This window comes from Thermobia domestica, chromosome 5 (genome assembly GCF_964235325.1).
Source record: "Thermobia domestica chromosome 5, izTheDome1.hap1.1, whole genome shotgun sequence".
NCBI classification, from domain to species: Eukaryota; Metazoa; Arthropoda; class Insecta; order Zygentoma; family Lepismatidae; genus Thermobia; species Thermobia domestica.
Window position 1 is genome coordinate 281,573,877 of NC_137458.1, and position 15,395 is coordinate 281,589,271.

General features: G+C 37.6%; 1 non-coding gene across 1 annotated transcript; it reads left to right on the forward strand.

Moving 5' to 3' along the window:
* Nucleotides 1-8,850: 8,850 nt before the first annotated feature.
* Nucleotides 8,851-8,923, forward strand: TRNAV-AAC (transfer RNA valine (anticodon AAC)). The gene has a single exon. It is a non-coding gene; the product is annotated as a tRNA-Val (tRNA).
* The last annotated feature ends 6,472 nt before the right edge of the window (nt 8,924-15,395 follow it).

The following is a 15,395-nucleotide window of genomic DNA, read 5'->3' on the forward strand; positions in this document are numbered from 1 at the left end:
ATAAATGCGAAACGTAAACCGACTTATCCCTTCCTTACCTATCAGTCACATCATTTGGAATCGAAACTTCTAGAATCTTGTACGTACATTCGTTAGAAGCGGCAGTGACGAAATTATAGTATTTGGTTCATCTATTGAATCCATTCGCGACATCTAGTGAATACTTGTTCAACGACAACATGATACATGGGTAGTGTAAGCCTAACTGCAGTCTGGGAAAAGAAACAACTAGACTAGTTTGCGAGAGCAATTTGAGCGCACATTGCTATTTGCCACAATTCTTATTTTCCATTATTACCTATCACCCCGCGGATGTTGGTAATCAGATTTTGACGGGTATTTACTTTTATGTACGAGGGCAATTCGAAAAAAAAACCGTCCGTTTGCACATCTGTGAGAAATGGCGGGAAGAGCGACGCTAGTCTTGTGACGCTGTGTGCAGTAGTTTAGTAGACAGTGAGCAATGGAAAGAAGATTGTGTTGCAGTCCGCTACAACAATACTGAAAACGAACGCTCCAATAGAGAAACCCGCCAAATGTGAAGTACTTGCGGTAATACGATTTCTGAATGCAAAAAACTTTCGGCAGCTGCGACTCATCGCGAACTGTGTGGTGTTTACGGATCAAATGTGATGAATGAAAGTGTCGTACGTGATGGCGTCGCATGTTTAAAGATGGACGAATTCACGTGCACGATGCGGCAAGAAGTGGGTGCCCATCTGTAGTCGGCAATGAACTCGCACAGAATATTGACGATCTGTTCGTGAAGTTCGTTTGGCGCCGAGCGACTACCACTTCTTCAGGCACATGAAACAGTGGCCTTCTTCGCCCCGCTTCGGCAATGACAATGGACTTCACAATGCTGTTAGCGACTGGCTTCATTCCCAGGGGTAGATTTTGTTGCAGAAGGAATTTCAAACTTTATAAAACGTTATGACAAGTGCCTAAATTTGAACGATGAAGATGTTGAAAAACAATGTAATGTCAACAAAAGTTCTATATCTGCGAATGATTTCTTTGATACCCAAACGGCGTTTCTTTTCGAATTGCCCGCGTATATTTTTTATTTTTATGTATTTTAATTGTTTTATATATTTTTATGGGGCTTACGCACAGTATGACTTACCTAAATGACTATTGTGTATCTCTATTGTAACGAGTAAAGACGCAAGAATTTGCTTCAGTGGGTCCAAATCCAAAATGAAGATAAATTATATAAAATTTGTAAAATCACCCCTATCATTAGACTAAATTTACAGAAAAGTCGGAATTTCGGGGTTTTCCGGATCCCCTGGACCCACCCCGTGCGTACGTCTCTGTATTCTAATATGAGATGACATTTCCAACTTCCATACTACTATCTTGCTAGCCTATTTTTGCGTTAACATTCAGAATAAAACTTTTCGTGCTTTGATAGCAATGCGCGTTTCAATTATATCCTCAAAATCCAAAATCGATGTTGTATCATGCTGGATTGAAAGAACAGCCAGATTTGTAAGCCTTTCCTGTCTTATTGTGGAACGTCAGTACGATTTTGTCAGGGTCATTGTACTGAAAGACCATTTACATGACGTGAGAGATATAGGCAATATCATCAGAATTTGAAGTTCAGTTGTCAGACTATTATAGGCTTCAAGCCATATGGATGCCTATATCTCATGGCATGTATTCTAGAATGCCTTATGGATAAAAATCCAGCTGTACCCTAGTGAACAAATCATATATTTATAATCCTGACATAACTCCATGCCATTAACGTCGTTAGGATACAATTGAAACCAAATCATAACAACATGCTTTCAACCTATCTCCACAGACATCGAAATCTATCTCTTAGGTCTCACATCTGGATACATGATCACAGATTTGTTGTCTCATTTTACCTAAAACTTCATTGATACAACGCTTCCTTCCAGTTTGTACAGTTACTTGCTTCTTCTCCAGGGCAGCATCTTCATACTCTACAGTGTACTCCCATGGTCACGTTCCATTTTCTCTACTTTCCTCCTGGTACTTGTATGATATACTCCAACAGGTTGAGTCTCCAAATATCAATTGTACTTACTATCAGGAGCGCGCCCAGAAAGTGTCGTTTGAAAGGGTCCAAGCTTTGGTGTATTGTCCAATACTACAAACCACTACATCTATGTAATATTAAACGGGTATTATTCTGCACCCGAAAAGACGATAAGTAATTGTAAAATACTTCCACTTATATTTTCAGAAAGAAATGATAGAACGAGATTGCTTTCATAGGAGAAAGAGTACAGATGAAGTGTAAGATTAATTTTTTATACTACATCAATCATTTCCCTATTAAACAAGTATAGTTTTTATTGAGAGAATATACAAATGTATGTTGAGTTAGAAAGTTTTGGAGCGGGGGTCCGTACCCAGAGAACCAACTCATGGATGCGTTGCTTCTGACTATGCTCTCCAACTGAAGGAGAAGGTGATGGGAAGCCATATGTTTAGATTTTTTTGCAATCGTTCAATATATTGGAGAACTCCAGAAATAAAGAAGACAATGAAGTTAAATGAATGGATATTTGAAAGAAGAAGACTTCCATCTCCTAAGTATAAAGCGTTTAGGTCGAAGTGTCACACTATTCTTCCAGTGAATCAATAACCCGATTCCGTTGACTAGAAAGTACCTTCGCAGCTTCTATTTCTCGAGTATCACTTTCACATTTCAGACCAATCCTTACGTTCTTTTGAAAACACTCCATCAATGAGAAGATCTAGAGAACACAAGCGTTTTTTTTTTTTTTTTTTTTTTTTAAGTGACATCCAGAATGCTAACTTCGTAACACGTACGCCTAAAAGATTCAAGGAACGACGGTAAGTAAGTGTATTTGTATTTGATATCAAAATTTGAATTCTTCAGTATTTATTGGACATTCTTGTCTGGTTGTCATACACTTGGGCTCTCCAATTGTGTGTCAAGTCCATGACACTGTAGTTATGTCAATGTGTCAGCAGTCTTCCCCTAAATGGCAACGAGAGCTTTTGAAATAATACACAACACTGTATAGTGGAAACTTAATAGAAATTTTCTTCACAAAAATAAATATGCCTATGTTCTCTTTCCAATTTTTAATGAATGTGGAGAAATCAAGAGGACCTCGAGAAAAATCACGGAAACACTATTGTTAACTACAAATCTACATGACCTGGAACCTAACCAGAGAATCCTCTATTTACTTCTGAGTTCCCGTGTCCTGGTAAACAAAAGGTTGCTATTTTCCATACTATAAACAGTGAAGACGCTAGAGAAGAGACACGGAGGCAGTGGACCGTAGTGGCATCGTATGTCCCCACAGATATGTAGTTATCAAGGTAGATCAAGAAATATAGAACTAATGTTTTCAGTATTCCAAATAAAAAAAAAAAAGTTGCCCTTCCCAAAAATATCTGCCATTTTACTTGCCCCCTTCAAGAAACTAAAACTGGCGTTATTACTGTTCACAAATATGCTTCAACTATAATTGGATGCAAATTGAGAATAGATCCTCATAAAAATGGTAATTTACGGTTAAAGTGAGTAACTGCGTATGAAAGAGGATTTCATTAAATATTAATTTCCACCGGCGGAGTACTTCTGCATAGTGCAGTAAAGTTGTGTGGAATAGCACTGGTGATGGAATAGCACTGGTGGTGGAATAGCACTGTTAAAATGGGCAAGTGCATATGGAAGAGGATTGTATTACATATCACTTTCCGCCAATGAATTATTTCTGCACAGCATAGAGAAGCTGTATTTTATGTTTACAAGTGTAGCGTTACTAGTATGAAGCCATTACAGGTGTTGTAGGAACAGTGTATCTCTGTAAAAACCACATTAAGGTACTTGTAAATACAACGTACAAACAATGTTTAAGCTAACCTACGCTCTTAACCCAACTTACCCAACTAACCTAACGTATCTTACTAATCCAACATAACCTACCTTACTAACCTAATCTAATCTACCTTAATAACCTAAAATAACTTACTCTACTAACCAGAGTTGGCGTGGGTCAATGAAAACTGGACCCACGACCCACTGAACCACCACCCACCATGAGCCACTGTGACCCACCACCCACTAAGACCCACCATGACCCACCACCCACGGTGACCCACTCTGACCCACCATGACCCACCACCCACCATCAACCACTCTCATCCACTGTGACCTACTCTGACTCACCAAAATCTCGTCATCAACTCACATGATCCACGGCCTCTTCTACTGACTAAAGAGTTTACACTTGTAATAAAACGACTGTGAAATTGTCACTAATCGGAGTTTGAATTTTTACGGTCAATCGCTCAAGCACCACTCTGTTACAATAAAGGTGGATCTGACCTTTACGATATAAAATGATAAAGTGTTTGTTAGTGAGGAAATTGAAACACTTCGAGGTGGGGAGAAATTAGTGTGCGCCTAAAATATACTTGTACTAAGAGAGTATTCTTGCAAGTGTTAATTTCTGAACGCATTCCAAAAGAAACTTCTATTGGCAGGAAAATACCCCTGTACAATATGGAAAAGGTTATGGTTTCTCAGTTCACAGTATTTTTCTCACAAAAGACTTGAAAAATCAGTTTTTTATAGTTTATAAAGGTGCTCGGGTACCCTATGTGAGAACATCTCCATAAAGTATGCTCATAATTGTAATTTGTTTAATCACTAAAACACCACGTTAAATTTAAATTACAAATATGCATAATTGTAATTATTATGAATATTTATTCAAAGTAGTTTACCTAAAGCCTAGAAGAGACTTACTAAAAAATAGGTACAAAGTTGAATAACACAAATAAGCCATTACTAATACAAGTATACATTTTCTATAACTCGTAATTTTCCACCTTAAAACAAACCTGAAATCGGGTTTATTTCCTGTTGGTAACTTTTTCGTGGTAAATCATCCGCAGGGGAATGATGTCCATCCTTCAGGCAAGAAACTAGCTCGTGTACTTTGAGCTTGTCTAGTGGTGAGCCATTAACATTGGTGAACAACAAGTTAGACATGTTTGAGCACTTAGTCTATTTGTAATATCAGTCATCTGTAAATTCAAAAGGGGAAATCCCCGTTCGCACTCTGAAGTGGAAATTGATAATATTTCTACCCGATTTCTGCAACTCCTCATCGACAATCTGCGTGTTAGACTTAAGTCTGATAACGATTTTTCTTGGTCAGTTTTGAAATACTCAGCAAGAAGTACGTATAATCTCTCTATCACCATATAACATCTTTTCCATATCGACCATGTCAGTTGGCAATGTCGACTCATGGAGAACAGAAACTTCATCTTCCACACCTTCCATAGGGAATCTTGTGAATAAATTATCAATTAAAACCTGATAAACTGATGATTTCTTATTTGTTTATAAATTTTTATTTTTACACATGAAGGTTTGATGCTATTACCAAGTTCCCTACCCCTCCTAGAAAGCAAAAGGGAATGAGGTTCCTGGAAAGTGTTCAGAGGAGAATGAATTTACCTCCTTCTTCCGCTTCAATTACCACACTGCTGTTTGCCATGTGCCAAATTACGATGAATTTAAATTAAATTATCATAGTATAATTATTTCCTTGTTGAATTATCAATACTTTTCAGTGGAAAATAGGATGAAATTTGAAAGTTCCAAATCAAAGTAAGTAGACCAACGTAAAGGGAAAAAAATTGTAAAATTTCCCATATAATTCTGCGTACAATCCAAACTTAAAATTTCCGTGTAATTAAGCTTACAGTACAAATTTTATGCCTATTTTAGTCACAAGTTTTTGGGTTGATTGCCCTGTGCTGTAAGCGCTTCAAATAATAAACATAAGCTTCAGCAATTATTATAGTAGAAAGCAATGGATATATGAAGCCAAGCACTGTACTTTTTGGTTTCTGATTTTTTTTTCTTAAATAACATCGATCGTTTTCGATCATTTTTACAAACCAACTCACTACCAATTTTCGATATATAGAAAGTGCTCCCCCCACACATAAAGCAGAATTTTAAAAAAAATGCTAGGACACATTCTGTTTATTTTCAATAAAGAGTTAATACACTGAATTTCAGCTCCGTAAGTTTAACGGTTTGCGAGATACTCATTTTTTTCCCGCAAAAATTCGGATCCTCTCTATCTCCTTAGGATATTATGCCTTATAATAAAAGCAATGTAATATCCCAGTTTGGATTAAGGCCTAACTATATACCAAAAGTAATTTCATTTTGACTTTGCAATTTGACCGTGATGATCAGGCATACATAGTTATATTCAATTTTTTATAAAATAATTTATATATTACAGTAATTCAAAAATATATTTTTTTCCAGTAGTTAGCTCCTCTAAAAAGTCACAGATCTTGAAAGCCAAGTAGTAGTTTAATTGCTATTGCTATTATTACAATTAAAAATATCAATATCCAAAAGTCCTGAAGTTCTTTTTTCACTTGGTTAGATATACTCACCTCAGGTAAGTAGACAGAAACAAGTGGAAAAGGAAAGGAAATGAAGGTCTTGAAAGTAAAACGAAGACAAATTTACCAGTCTTCAGAAGATACTGTCTACAATGCAGTGAACAGAGAAGGTCGGTAGATCATACTGAGTCGGTGGTCGCAGTGGGTCATGTTGGGTGGTGGGTCGCAGTGGGTCACGGTGGGAGGTGGGTCGCAGTGGGTCATGGCGGGTGGTGGGTCGCAGTGGGTCACAGTGGGTGGTGGTCACAGTGGGTCACATGCTGTTGAACCACGACCCACTGACCCACTCAGAAAACTTGACCCACTTGACCCACCGACCCACTCCATCTCTGCTACTAACTACCTATTAACCTAACTGAGCCTACTTACTCCATTTACAGTTCCTCACATTGGTGCGTATTTTTTGTATCAATAATAGTCATCATGGCACATCAATTTGCACCCATATTATCTATCTATTCTCACTTATTTGCTTATGTGCCGTTGGTGCAAGGTGACGTTGATAATAATTTAAAGCCATAAAAGTGAAAGATTTTTTTTTTTTTTTAATTTTGCGACCTATTCTCAATCTACAGGCAGTGGGTGTTATTAATGAGACTACAACGGAGCAGACCACAAACAAACGCACTGATACCACATCTGAATTACAATAGGACAACATCGCAGTTTGTGCGTAACAGTAATTAATAATTGTTCTAAGATATCGCTACGTGAAAAAGTTTTCCTTCCCACAGTTGTGCCGCCTAGGCTAAAAGAGACGGTGATGATGAGAAATTAGTGAAATGGTGGAATGAATAAAATGGAAGGAAACGAGAGAACTCCGAAGAAACCCACACACACGGTGTTTGTCCACCACAAAGCTCAATTAAAGTGGATATCGCTACGTGAGTTGTCTGCCTGAAGCCGATTGTGCTAGCGTGTAGCACAACAAAGGCTTCGAGGAACAAATAATAGTTTTAAGTCTGTAAATTGCCTGTACGCTAGTGCCATATATTAGTGTCAGTATTCAGCGCAAGTAGTGACACCTATTAGCACGACTGTTAATTATTAGGAATTAACGCTAGTCACAGAATGAAAAAATTCATTTTCATAAGAATTTTTTAAAAGAGTTGGCATGGCTATGTATAGTTGAAGGAGACCAGCCTTTTTTCGAAAAAGAAAATGTTACAATTTCGCTAATTGATGTCAATATTAGGTTAGAGCTAACTAATTGCATCAATGTATTTATATTCCCTTATGTAAACTTCCGGTAACTACATATGTATAGTCTCTAGTCCCTATAGGATTTCCTATTTACCACTTCTACAACATGTACTTCTATTCCATTCTTAAATAAGACACAAATCAATTACATTTCCCTTACGTCTATTCATTTTCTCTTATAAATCTATTTTTTACCTACTTTTGGCCCCCTTCATCTAAACGTAGTCCGTTGAGGTTAGAAATTGCACATAATCGTAGTGATAAGATTGACCGAAAACACATTATTGATCGGGTTTCGCTCATGCAAAATGTGAGAAAATGTTGATGTTCCATTTGAAATAGTGAGTGTCATTGCAATAAGACATTTATTTCTATATTACTTCAAAACGTTATACTATACAATAGTGCAAAGGGCTTGTGTATAGCCCGCTCCCCCCAGTTCTTTGTCACCGGAACTGGAAGAGTCACTACTACTGCTACTGCTACTACTACTACTACTACTACTACTACTACTGATAATAATAATAATAATAATAATAATAATAATAATAATAATAATAATAATAATAATAATAATAATAATGCTACTCCTACTACTGCTACTATTACTACTACTACTTATATCGAGAACAGAACCCAACAAACCCCTGCAGGGCTTCTAACCCGTTCCTACTACTACTACTACTATTGCTACTAAATACCAGTACTACTACTTCTATTGCTACTAACTACTACTACTACTGCTACAACTACCACTACTACTACTACTACTTATACTAAAGCTTCCTTACCGCAAGATTTACATCTTAAATCTTTATAACATGCGATTCCGATTCATTATGAACTACTGTGAATCGTTAGAATCACTATGATTCGTTAAAAATCACTGGGGGGAGCGGGCTATACTCAATCCGTGCAAAGCATGGCTAATGTAATCTGCAATACCTATTGTTAAAGATATATACCACAATGACTTGAAACCTAGTCTTCGGTTCCAGGCGCTGCTATCGGCTGAAGAAATTCCACTTCCCTTTTCTAAGGATCTCTCGCTTAGCAACAATTGAACCCTTATTGGCTCAACGCATGGGTGTGTCAAGGGTGTGAGCTTTAGTCCGCATTTTTGCCATGGCTCAAGACATTTTCGCAGCACTTAATCTTATAATAAGATGATCTGTAAAGTTTGTTTCCGTGGTGTAGTGGTTATCACATCCGCCTAACACGCGGAAGGTCCCCGGTTCGATCCCGGGTGGAAACAGTCACATTTTTTTACTTTTATTATTTGTGATTTTTAGGTTCCTTCAGCATATTTATAACTCTTAAATTTATTTTATGCATAACTTACAATTATAAGTAATTTTATAAAAGTACATTGCATGCTTCTCAATCTAACAATATTATAGTATTTCTTAATAGTCAAATCATAATATTTCACTGCCAAATATGTGTAAATACAGTTTTTTTCTTAATTTATCGTTTCACAAAATGAAAAATGAAATATTTCACGTCCCACGATTATGTCCTTTAGGCTAAGGGAGATGATGATTAAAGTTAAGTGAATAATTATGGAAAAATGGTGGAATGAGAAAGTGGGAGCACCCCGAGAAAATACATAGACACAATGTTGTCCACTACTTGTGCGAAAATGTGCATGATATGCAATGTGTGACCTACTTATATAATATGATCATCATAGGTATTCTGACATTATTGGCAAGCCACTTGTCACAATTGACAGTGAGAACCTTCCATGCTCCACTGCCCTTAGCTAACCTCTTCGTCTTCACGTATGATTTTTTTTAGGTACTTATAATATGGATTTGTTATAACAAATGAACGACATTTTTCCATAATCGGCAAACCCAATATAGTTTTTAAAATAGAGCGCTCATTTCTTGTGCGTTAGGATCCTAGGTTTGATCTCAGCTTTGGACCAACTGGATTTTGTGGTGGACAAAAATCATGTACGTGGGTTTTCTAGAGGTTCTCCCCTTTCCACTATTTCATTCATTATCATCACTGTTTCCCTTAGCGTCGAAAGTATAACGGTGGGAATTTAAGCTATAAAAAAACAACATGAAATAATGTAATGCTTTTACGGTATCTTAAATCAATAGAAATTTCCGATCATTGAAATATGTCAGCTGTTTTTCTTCAAGATAAATTTCGAAACAATCTATACTAGACAATATTGAGTGGTGTTTGCAATTTTGATGTTTCAATTTTATCAAATATCCGTATTAAAAGGTTACGCCGATCAATATATCATTATCTCAATATTTTTGATAGGCAATTGTGGACATCTGATCTCCCTCGTGGCTACATGGTCAACGTACACACTTTCTTGGCGGAAGTCCCTGGTTCGATTTCCGGCTAGGTAGCTAATATAGTTCGGATTTCACGTCAAGCGGAACATCCATGTCTCATTTAGCCTCAGTGCTGAACGGAACGATAAATTCCAAATCAACTAACCAACTAAATCTGGATATTGCAAGCCCTAATGTGAGTCAAATGAGACACTCACTTTCGAATAAATACTATAGTGAACCCCGTGAGTGAGCGCGAGCGAGCTCTGTTAAGGCTAGTAAATCAAAGTTCCACTCTGAGTGAAGCGACCCGGAGCTGATGATGCCAACCCGTGGGGAAAATCCCACTATGTGGGATTTTTTACATTAATTTTTGAGAATGGGATAAAAGGAATTTTCCTCAAAATTGCCTACTTATATGGATTTTTCACTGTATGTATAGTCCATGTCAACTAAATTCTCTATGAGTGGGAAGTAGACATTCCGAGTCATCAATAAGCGTGTCAATGTTCTCACCTTTTATGACTAAAGTATTTTCTTTGTTATCAGCAAAGTGCATGATAGTGAGGAGTGACTTACGTTAGTCATATATGATTCTTAAAAATTAAGTAAGACTGAAGTATTTTCTTTGTTATCAGCAAAGTGCATTATAGTGAGGAGTGACTTAGTCATATATGGTTCTTAAAAATTAAGTACAAGAACTGAAGTATTTTCTTTGTTATCAGCAAAGTGCATGATAGTGAGGAGTGACTTAGTCATACATGATTCTTGAAAATTAAGTACCAAGACTGAAGTATTTTCTTTGTTATCAGCAAAGTGCATTATAGTAAAGAGTGACTTAGTCATATATGATTCTTAAAAGTTAAGTACCAAGACTGAAGTATTTTCTTTGTTATCAGCAAAGTGCATGATAGTGAGGAGTGACTTAGTCATATATGATTCTTAAAAATTAAGTACCAAGAAACGAAATTTGTGCTCCGGTATTTGAACAATGAAGAAAACAAAACAATGGACGAATGAAAGAGTGTAATATACTTTGTATCAAACGAGAAACAATCAATTTCCAAACACTCAACAGGAAGTGTGTTGAGAATAAAACTTTTCTAGCGTTATTTGGCTCAGTATAGATAAAGTGATGGTAAAGATGTGATAAAAATGTGATGTGAAGATAAAGATGTGATAAAGTCACTGCATTTCTGACAACATAACACAATAGAACAGTTTCCGATTAAGGAAATTTTATAAATTTGGAAGATCAATATTTATTGATAATTCACCCAGAAACTGAAAAAAAAAAAGTTACATACGAAATGAAAATGAAATGAAATCTTTGAGTCTTAACTTCTCGAGTATGCCGTGAGGGCTAAAGAAGACGGTGATGGTGAGAAATGTATGAAGTAGGTGAGATGAAACGGGAGAACACCGAGAAAACCCACACATAGGGTGTTTGTCCACCACAAAGCCCACTTGGCGGAAACGGATCGAAGCAGGGACCCGACGCATCAGAGGTGACCACTCTATCACTGTCACTGCATCCCAAAAAATTACACTCGATATACATAAGTGTCATTTTGGCATATTATTATTATTATTATTATTATTATTATTATTATTATTATTATTATTATTATTATTATTATTATTATTATTATTATTATTATTATTATTAACCTGAGGAAATTCAGATAGGATTTTATAGCGTTTCAGGTTTTCAATACTGCCCCGAGCCCAATTGAGAAAGAGAATTGAAAAGGGTGCAACTTAAATGAAAATAATGAGCGCGACGCATTGATAACATGTGAATCCGAACTCTACTGAAGGATGTGGCCCAAATGTAAGTTCAATACTAAATGTCGCAAGTGGGGTAGTCAAGTTAATGTATATAAGGATATTAATTAGGAAAAACCTAGGCATACTTCCACTTGGCTCTCAACTCTCCGGTCGAGGTACCTAGGAATCGAGTCTAGGCTTTTATCGATCCTGAGTTGTGGACGCAACCAGGCAATCATTGCTACGGGCGTAGTGGTGCGGCAAGATAGAGGGTTTCACCCGAGAGAGGCCAGTTATTTTTTGGCTATTGCATCATTTCATTTTCTCATTCAGTATACCTTCATTTGAGTTACACACTTTGTTGATTCATCACATCGATCTAGACAACCATGGATATCGACACCGGACAAACAACACCCTCACCTTCTGCTTCCACTGGCACTATCAACAAGGCAGATAAACGCAAAAACAGCAAGGGATCGCGTTCAGGTGTTCCATTTCGGTCGCGATCCCCAGCTCCAATGCGAACTATTCGCAGTCAGCAAAAATCGCCACCGCCAAAAAAACACCACTCTTCGCAACCTGTGCAACCTCACTCTACCGAGATGGACGTACCATCTGACGATAGGAAGCAATTTCCTTCTCTAGAAGATATCTCGAAGCCGACGTTCTATTCTTATCTACTTACTAATTACGATCCAAAGTTTCAAAACGAGAAGCAAATCTTTCTTCAGCTAACAAAGTATTTCACTCAAGCACAAGTCACTCAGATCACTAATACTCGCAACGGGATCATAATTAAATCACCAGATTCTAACTTTGCTACCACTATTCGAAATAAATACTCATTTGAAATTTTTGGCAAAAACGCTAACCTGCAGAAACTAACAGATAAGCATATAAAACAGCAACCTCCTTTACGCCGACAACCTGCTTTATCAGTAGTCATACGTGGATTCGAACCAAGTATAAGCGACGATGAAGTCAGCGAGGAACTAAAAGCTGAAGGACACTCCATCCTCAAGTGTTTACGTATTAAAAGCGTACATGGTGCAACTTACCTGGTCCGCGTTTTGACTAACTCTCAAGAGACCATTGACGATTTACTTTGCAATGGAGCTTTCATTTATAAAAAACGCCACAGAGTGGAACCATCACACACCCCAGCTTCCCTTCCATTGCGTTGCGAGAAATGTCAAATTTATAACTCGCATAGCACAGCGGAATGCCGTAATCCTGCGAAATGCGGATACTGCTCGCAACTTCATAACACGAAAACCTGTCCAAACCTTCAAAATCCATTAGCGTGTAGTACTTGTGGAGATGCTCATCCCACTTTTAGCTATAAGTGCAAAGCACAGCCCCATCCTGAACCACGCAAGCCAGAACTAGTTGTGCCCTTAAAGGTTACTGCGCCTACCGACAATCCTATGGATACGCCAACTTCTGTTTTTCAACCAATTAAAATCAACCAGTTTCTTCCCTTTCTCTCCACAGCACTTCAAAATATTCTTCCCTTTCAACGGCAACACGTCTTCCAACAAATTCATCTGGTAGCCAAAAGAATCCTCAATGTTATCTTCCAAGCTACTTACTCTGGTCAAGATGTATATTTTAACTCTTCTATTCTCAACACTGACCTTACCACTGATCCACATTGAGTTTTCATACATGGACTCTCATATTAGTTTATTGTTTCTGAATATCAGCTCCTTACAGGAACACAGGATTTTGTTTGAACATCTTCTATTGGAGGAAACCATTCATGCATTCTTACTAAATGAAACTCACCTTACAGCTGCACGCTCTAGCAAAGTTTCAAACTATCATGTACTTCGCCATGACAACACCATACCAGCCCGCAGAGCAAATGGTGGGGTAGCTATTGATTTCCCTCGAAGCTTACCATATCGCATCTTTCATCCTGCAATACAAAATCTGTCTGAAAACTTGGTTATTACGCTCTATTTCTCAAACCTTTATGTAACCATTGCCATAATTTATATTCGCTCTGGTCATGAGCTTCCTTATGGGTTTTTTCAATATTTCCAATAACTTTCGAATGTTTGTAATCATGGCTGATATCAATTTTCACAGCCGTACCGATCGTCAAAAACGCCACTTCCAGGATTTCATCACCACGCATACTACTGGCACTATTCTGCAGCTACCCAAACCAACTCGACATGTTTCTAACACTACACCAGATGTAGTCATAGTTTCTCATAATCTCATTGACCGATGCACTGTGCACGTACTCGATCCGATGGGCAGTGATCACCTTCCAATTAAACTTTCTATCACATGCCGAATCTCCAACCTTTCCAATTCTATTCCATTACGTGAAGTCCCACGTTTTGATAAAGCAGACTGGGACGCATACCGCATTTCTCTTGAACACAGCCTTGAAAACTTGGAAGCTTCTACTACAGAAGAAGGATTATATCATGCACTTGTCGTTATCACATCGTCTATTCAGGCATCCGCTAACTCCCATATTCCCAAGTCAACTATTTTTCCTCACCATTATCAACAACCACCCCATTACCTTCCACTTATTCGTCGTTCCAGAGAACTCTATAGGGATTATCAACGCACTGGCAATGTCGAATCCTTAAGGCTTCATAGACAATTTCAGCGGATAGTCCGAAATTATATACGCGCATATAAACAACGCCGTTGGATAGTCACTTGCAATAAACTTTCAGATACTAATCACCCCACGAAATTTTGGAAAGGATTCATTATCCTAACAGGTAAGAAGACCTATACACCATATCCATTAATTCACCATGACAAAGCTCTTCATACAGATAAAGAGAAAGTGGACGCTTTTGCCGATTATCTACAAACAATTTTTACTCCTCTAGCGCCTCCTAATCAGTCAAAAACTCATCCAGTCGAAAAAGTTAATTTTCAGTCTCCTCACCTTCAACCAAATCCATTCCACTCTCTTACAGCTCCTATCACCACAGTGGGAATTCAAGACACCATAGCATGAAAACGCAATACTGCCTTGGACTAGATGAGATCACATACCGCCATATCAAAGAAGGACCGTATATTCTCCTACACCTCTTAGCTCTCATTTTTACATTTATACTCATAACAGGTTACATACCGTCTCACTGGAAAACCTTAAAAGTTCTAATGTTTCAAAAGCTGGACAAACCTGCCAATAGCGTTGCTTCTTGTAGACCAATTCAATTAACATCCATCTACAGCAAAATTCTCGAACGTATTCTCGTTCACAGGTTCCATCAACACCTCTCTGTTAAAAACCTTCTCCCGAATCATCAAGCAGGCTTTCGTCCAAATTACTGTATCAACGACCAACTTTTACGAATGCTCACTATAATAACTGATCATTACAACACCTTCAAACCATCCTGCTTAGTATTATTTGATCTTGAAAAAGCATTTGATAAAGTTTGGCACCAAGGTCTCATTGCTAAATTGTTGAATTTCAAACTTCCTCTCGCCTACGTCCGTTTTATTTATAATTTTCTCTCTTTCAGATTGGCCTATATCTCAATCAATAGTGCTCTTTCACATCCCATCTTTCTACATTCCGGCGTGCCTTAGGGTTCAGAACTTCCTTCTTTATTATATCTTCTATATGTTGCAGGCTTACCGCCACTTCCTGAGAACATC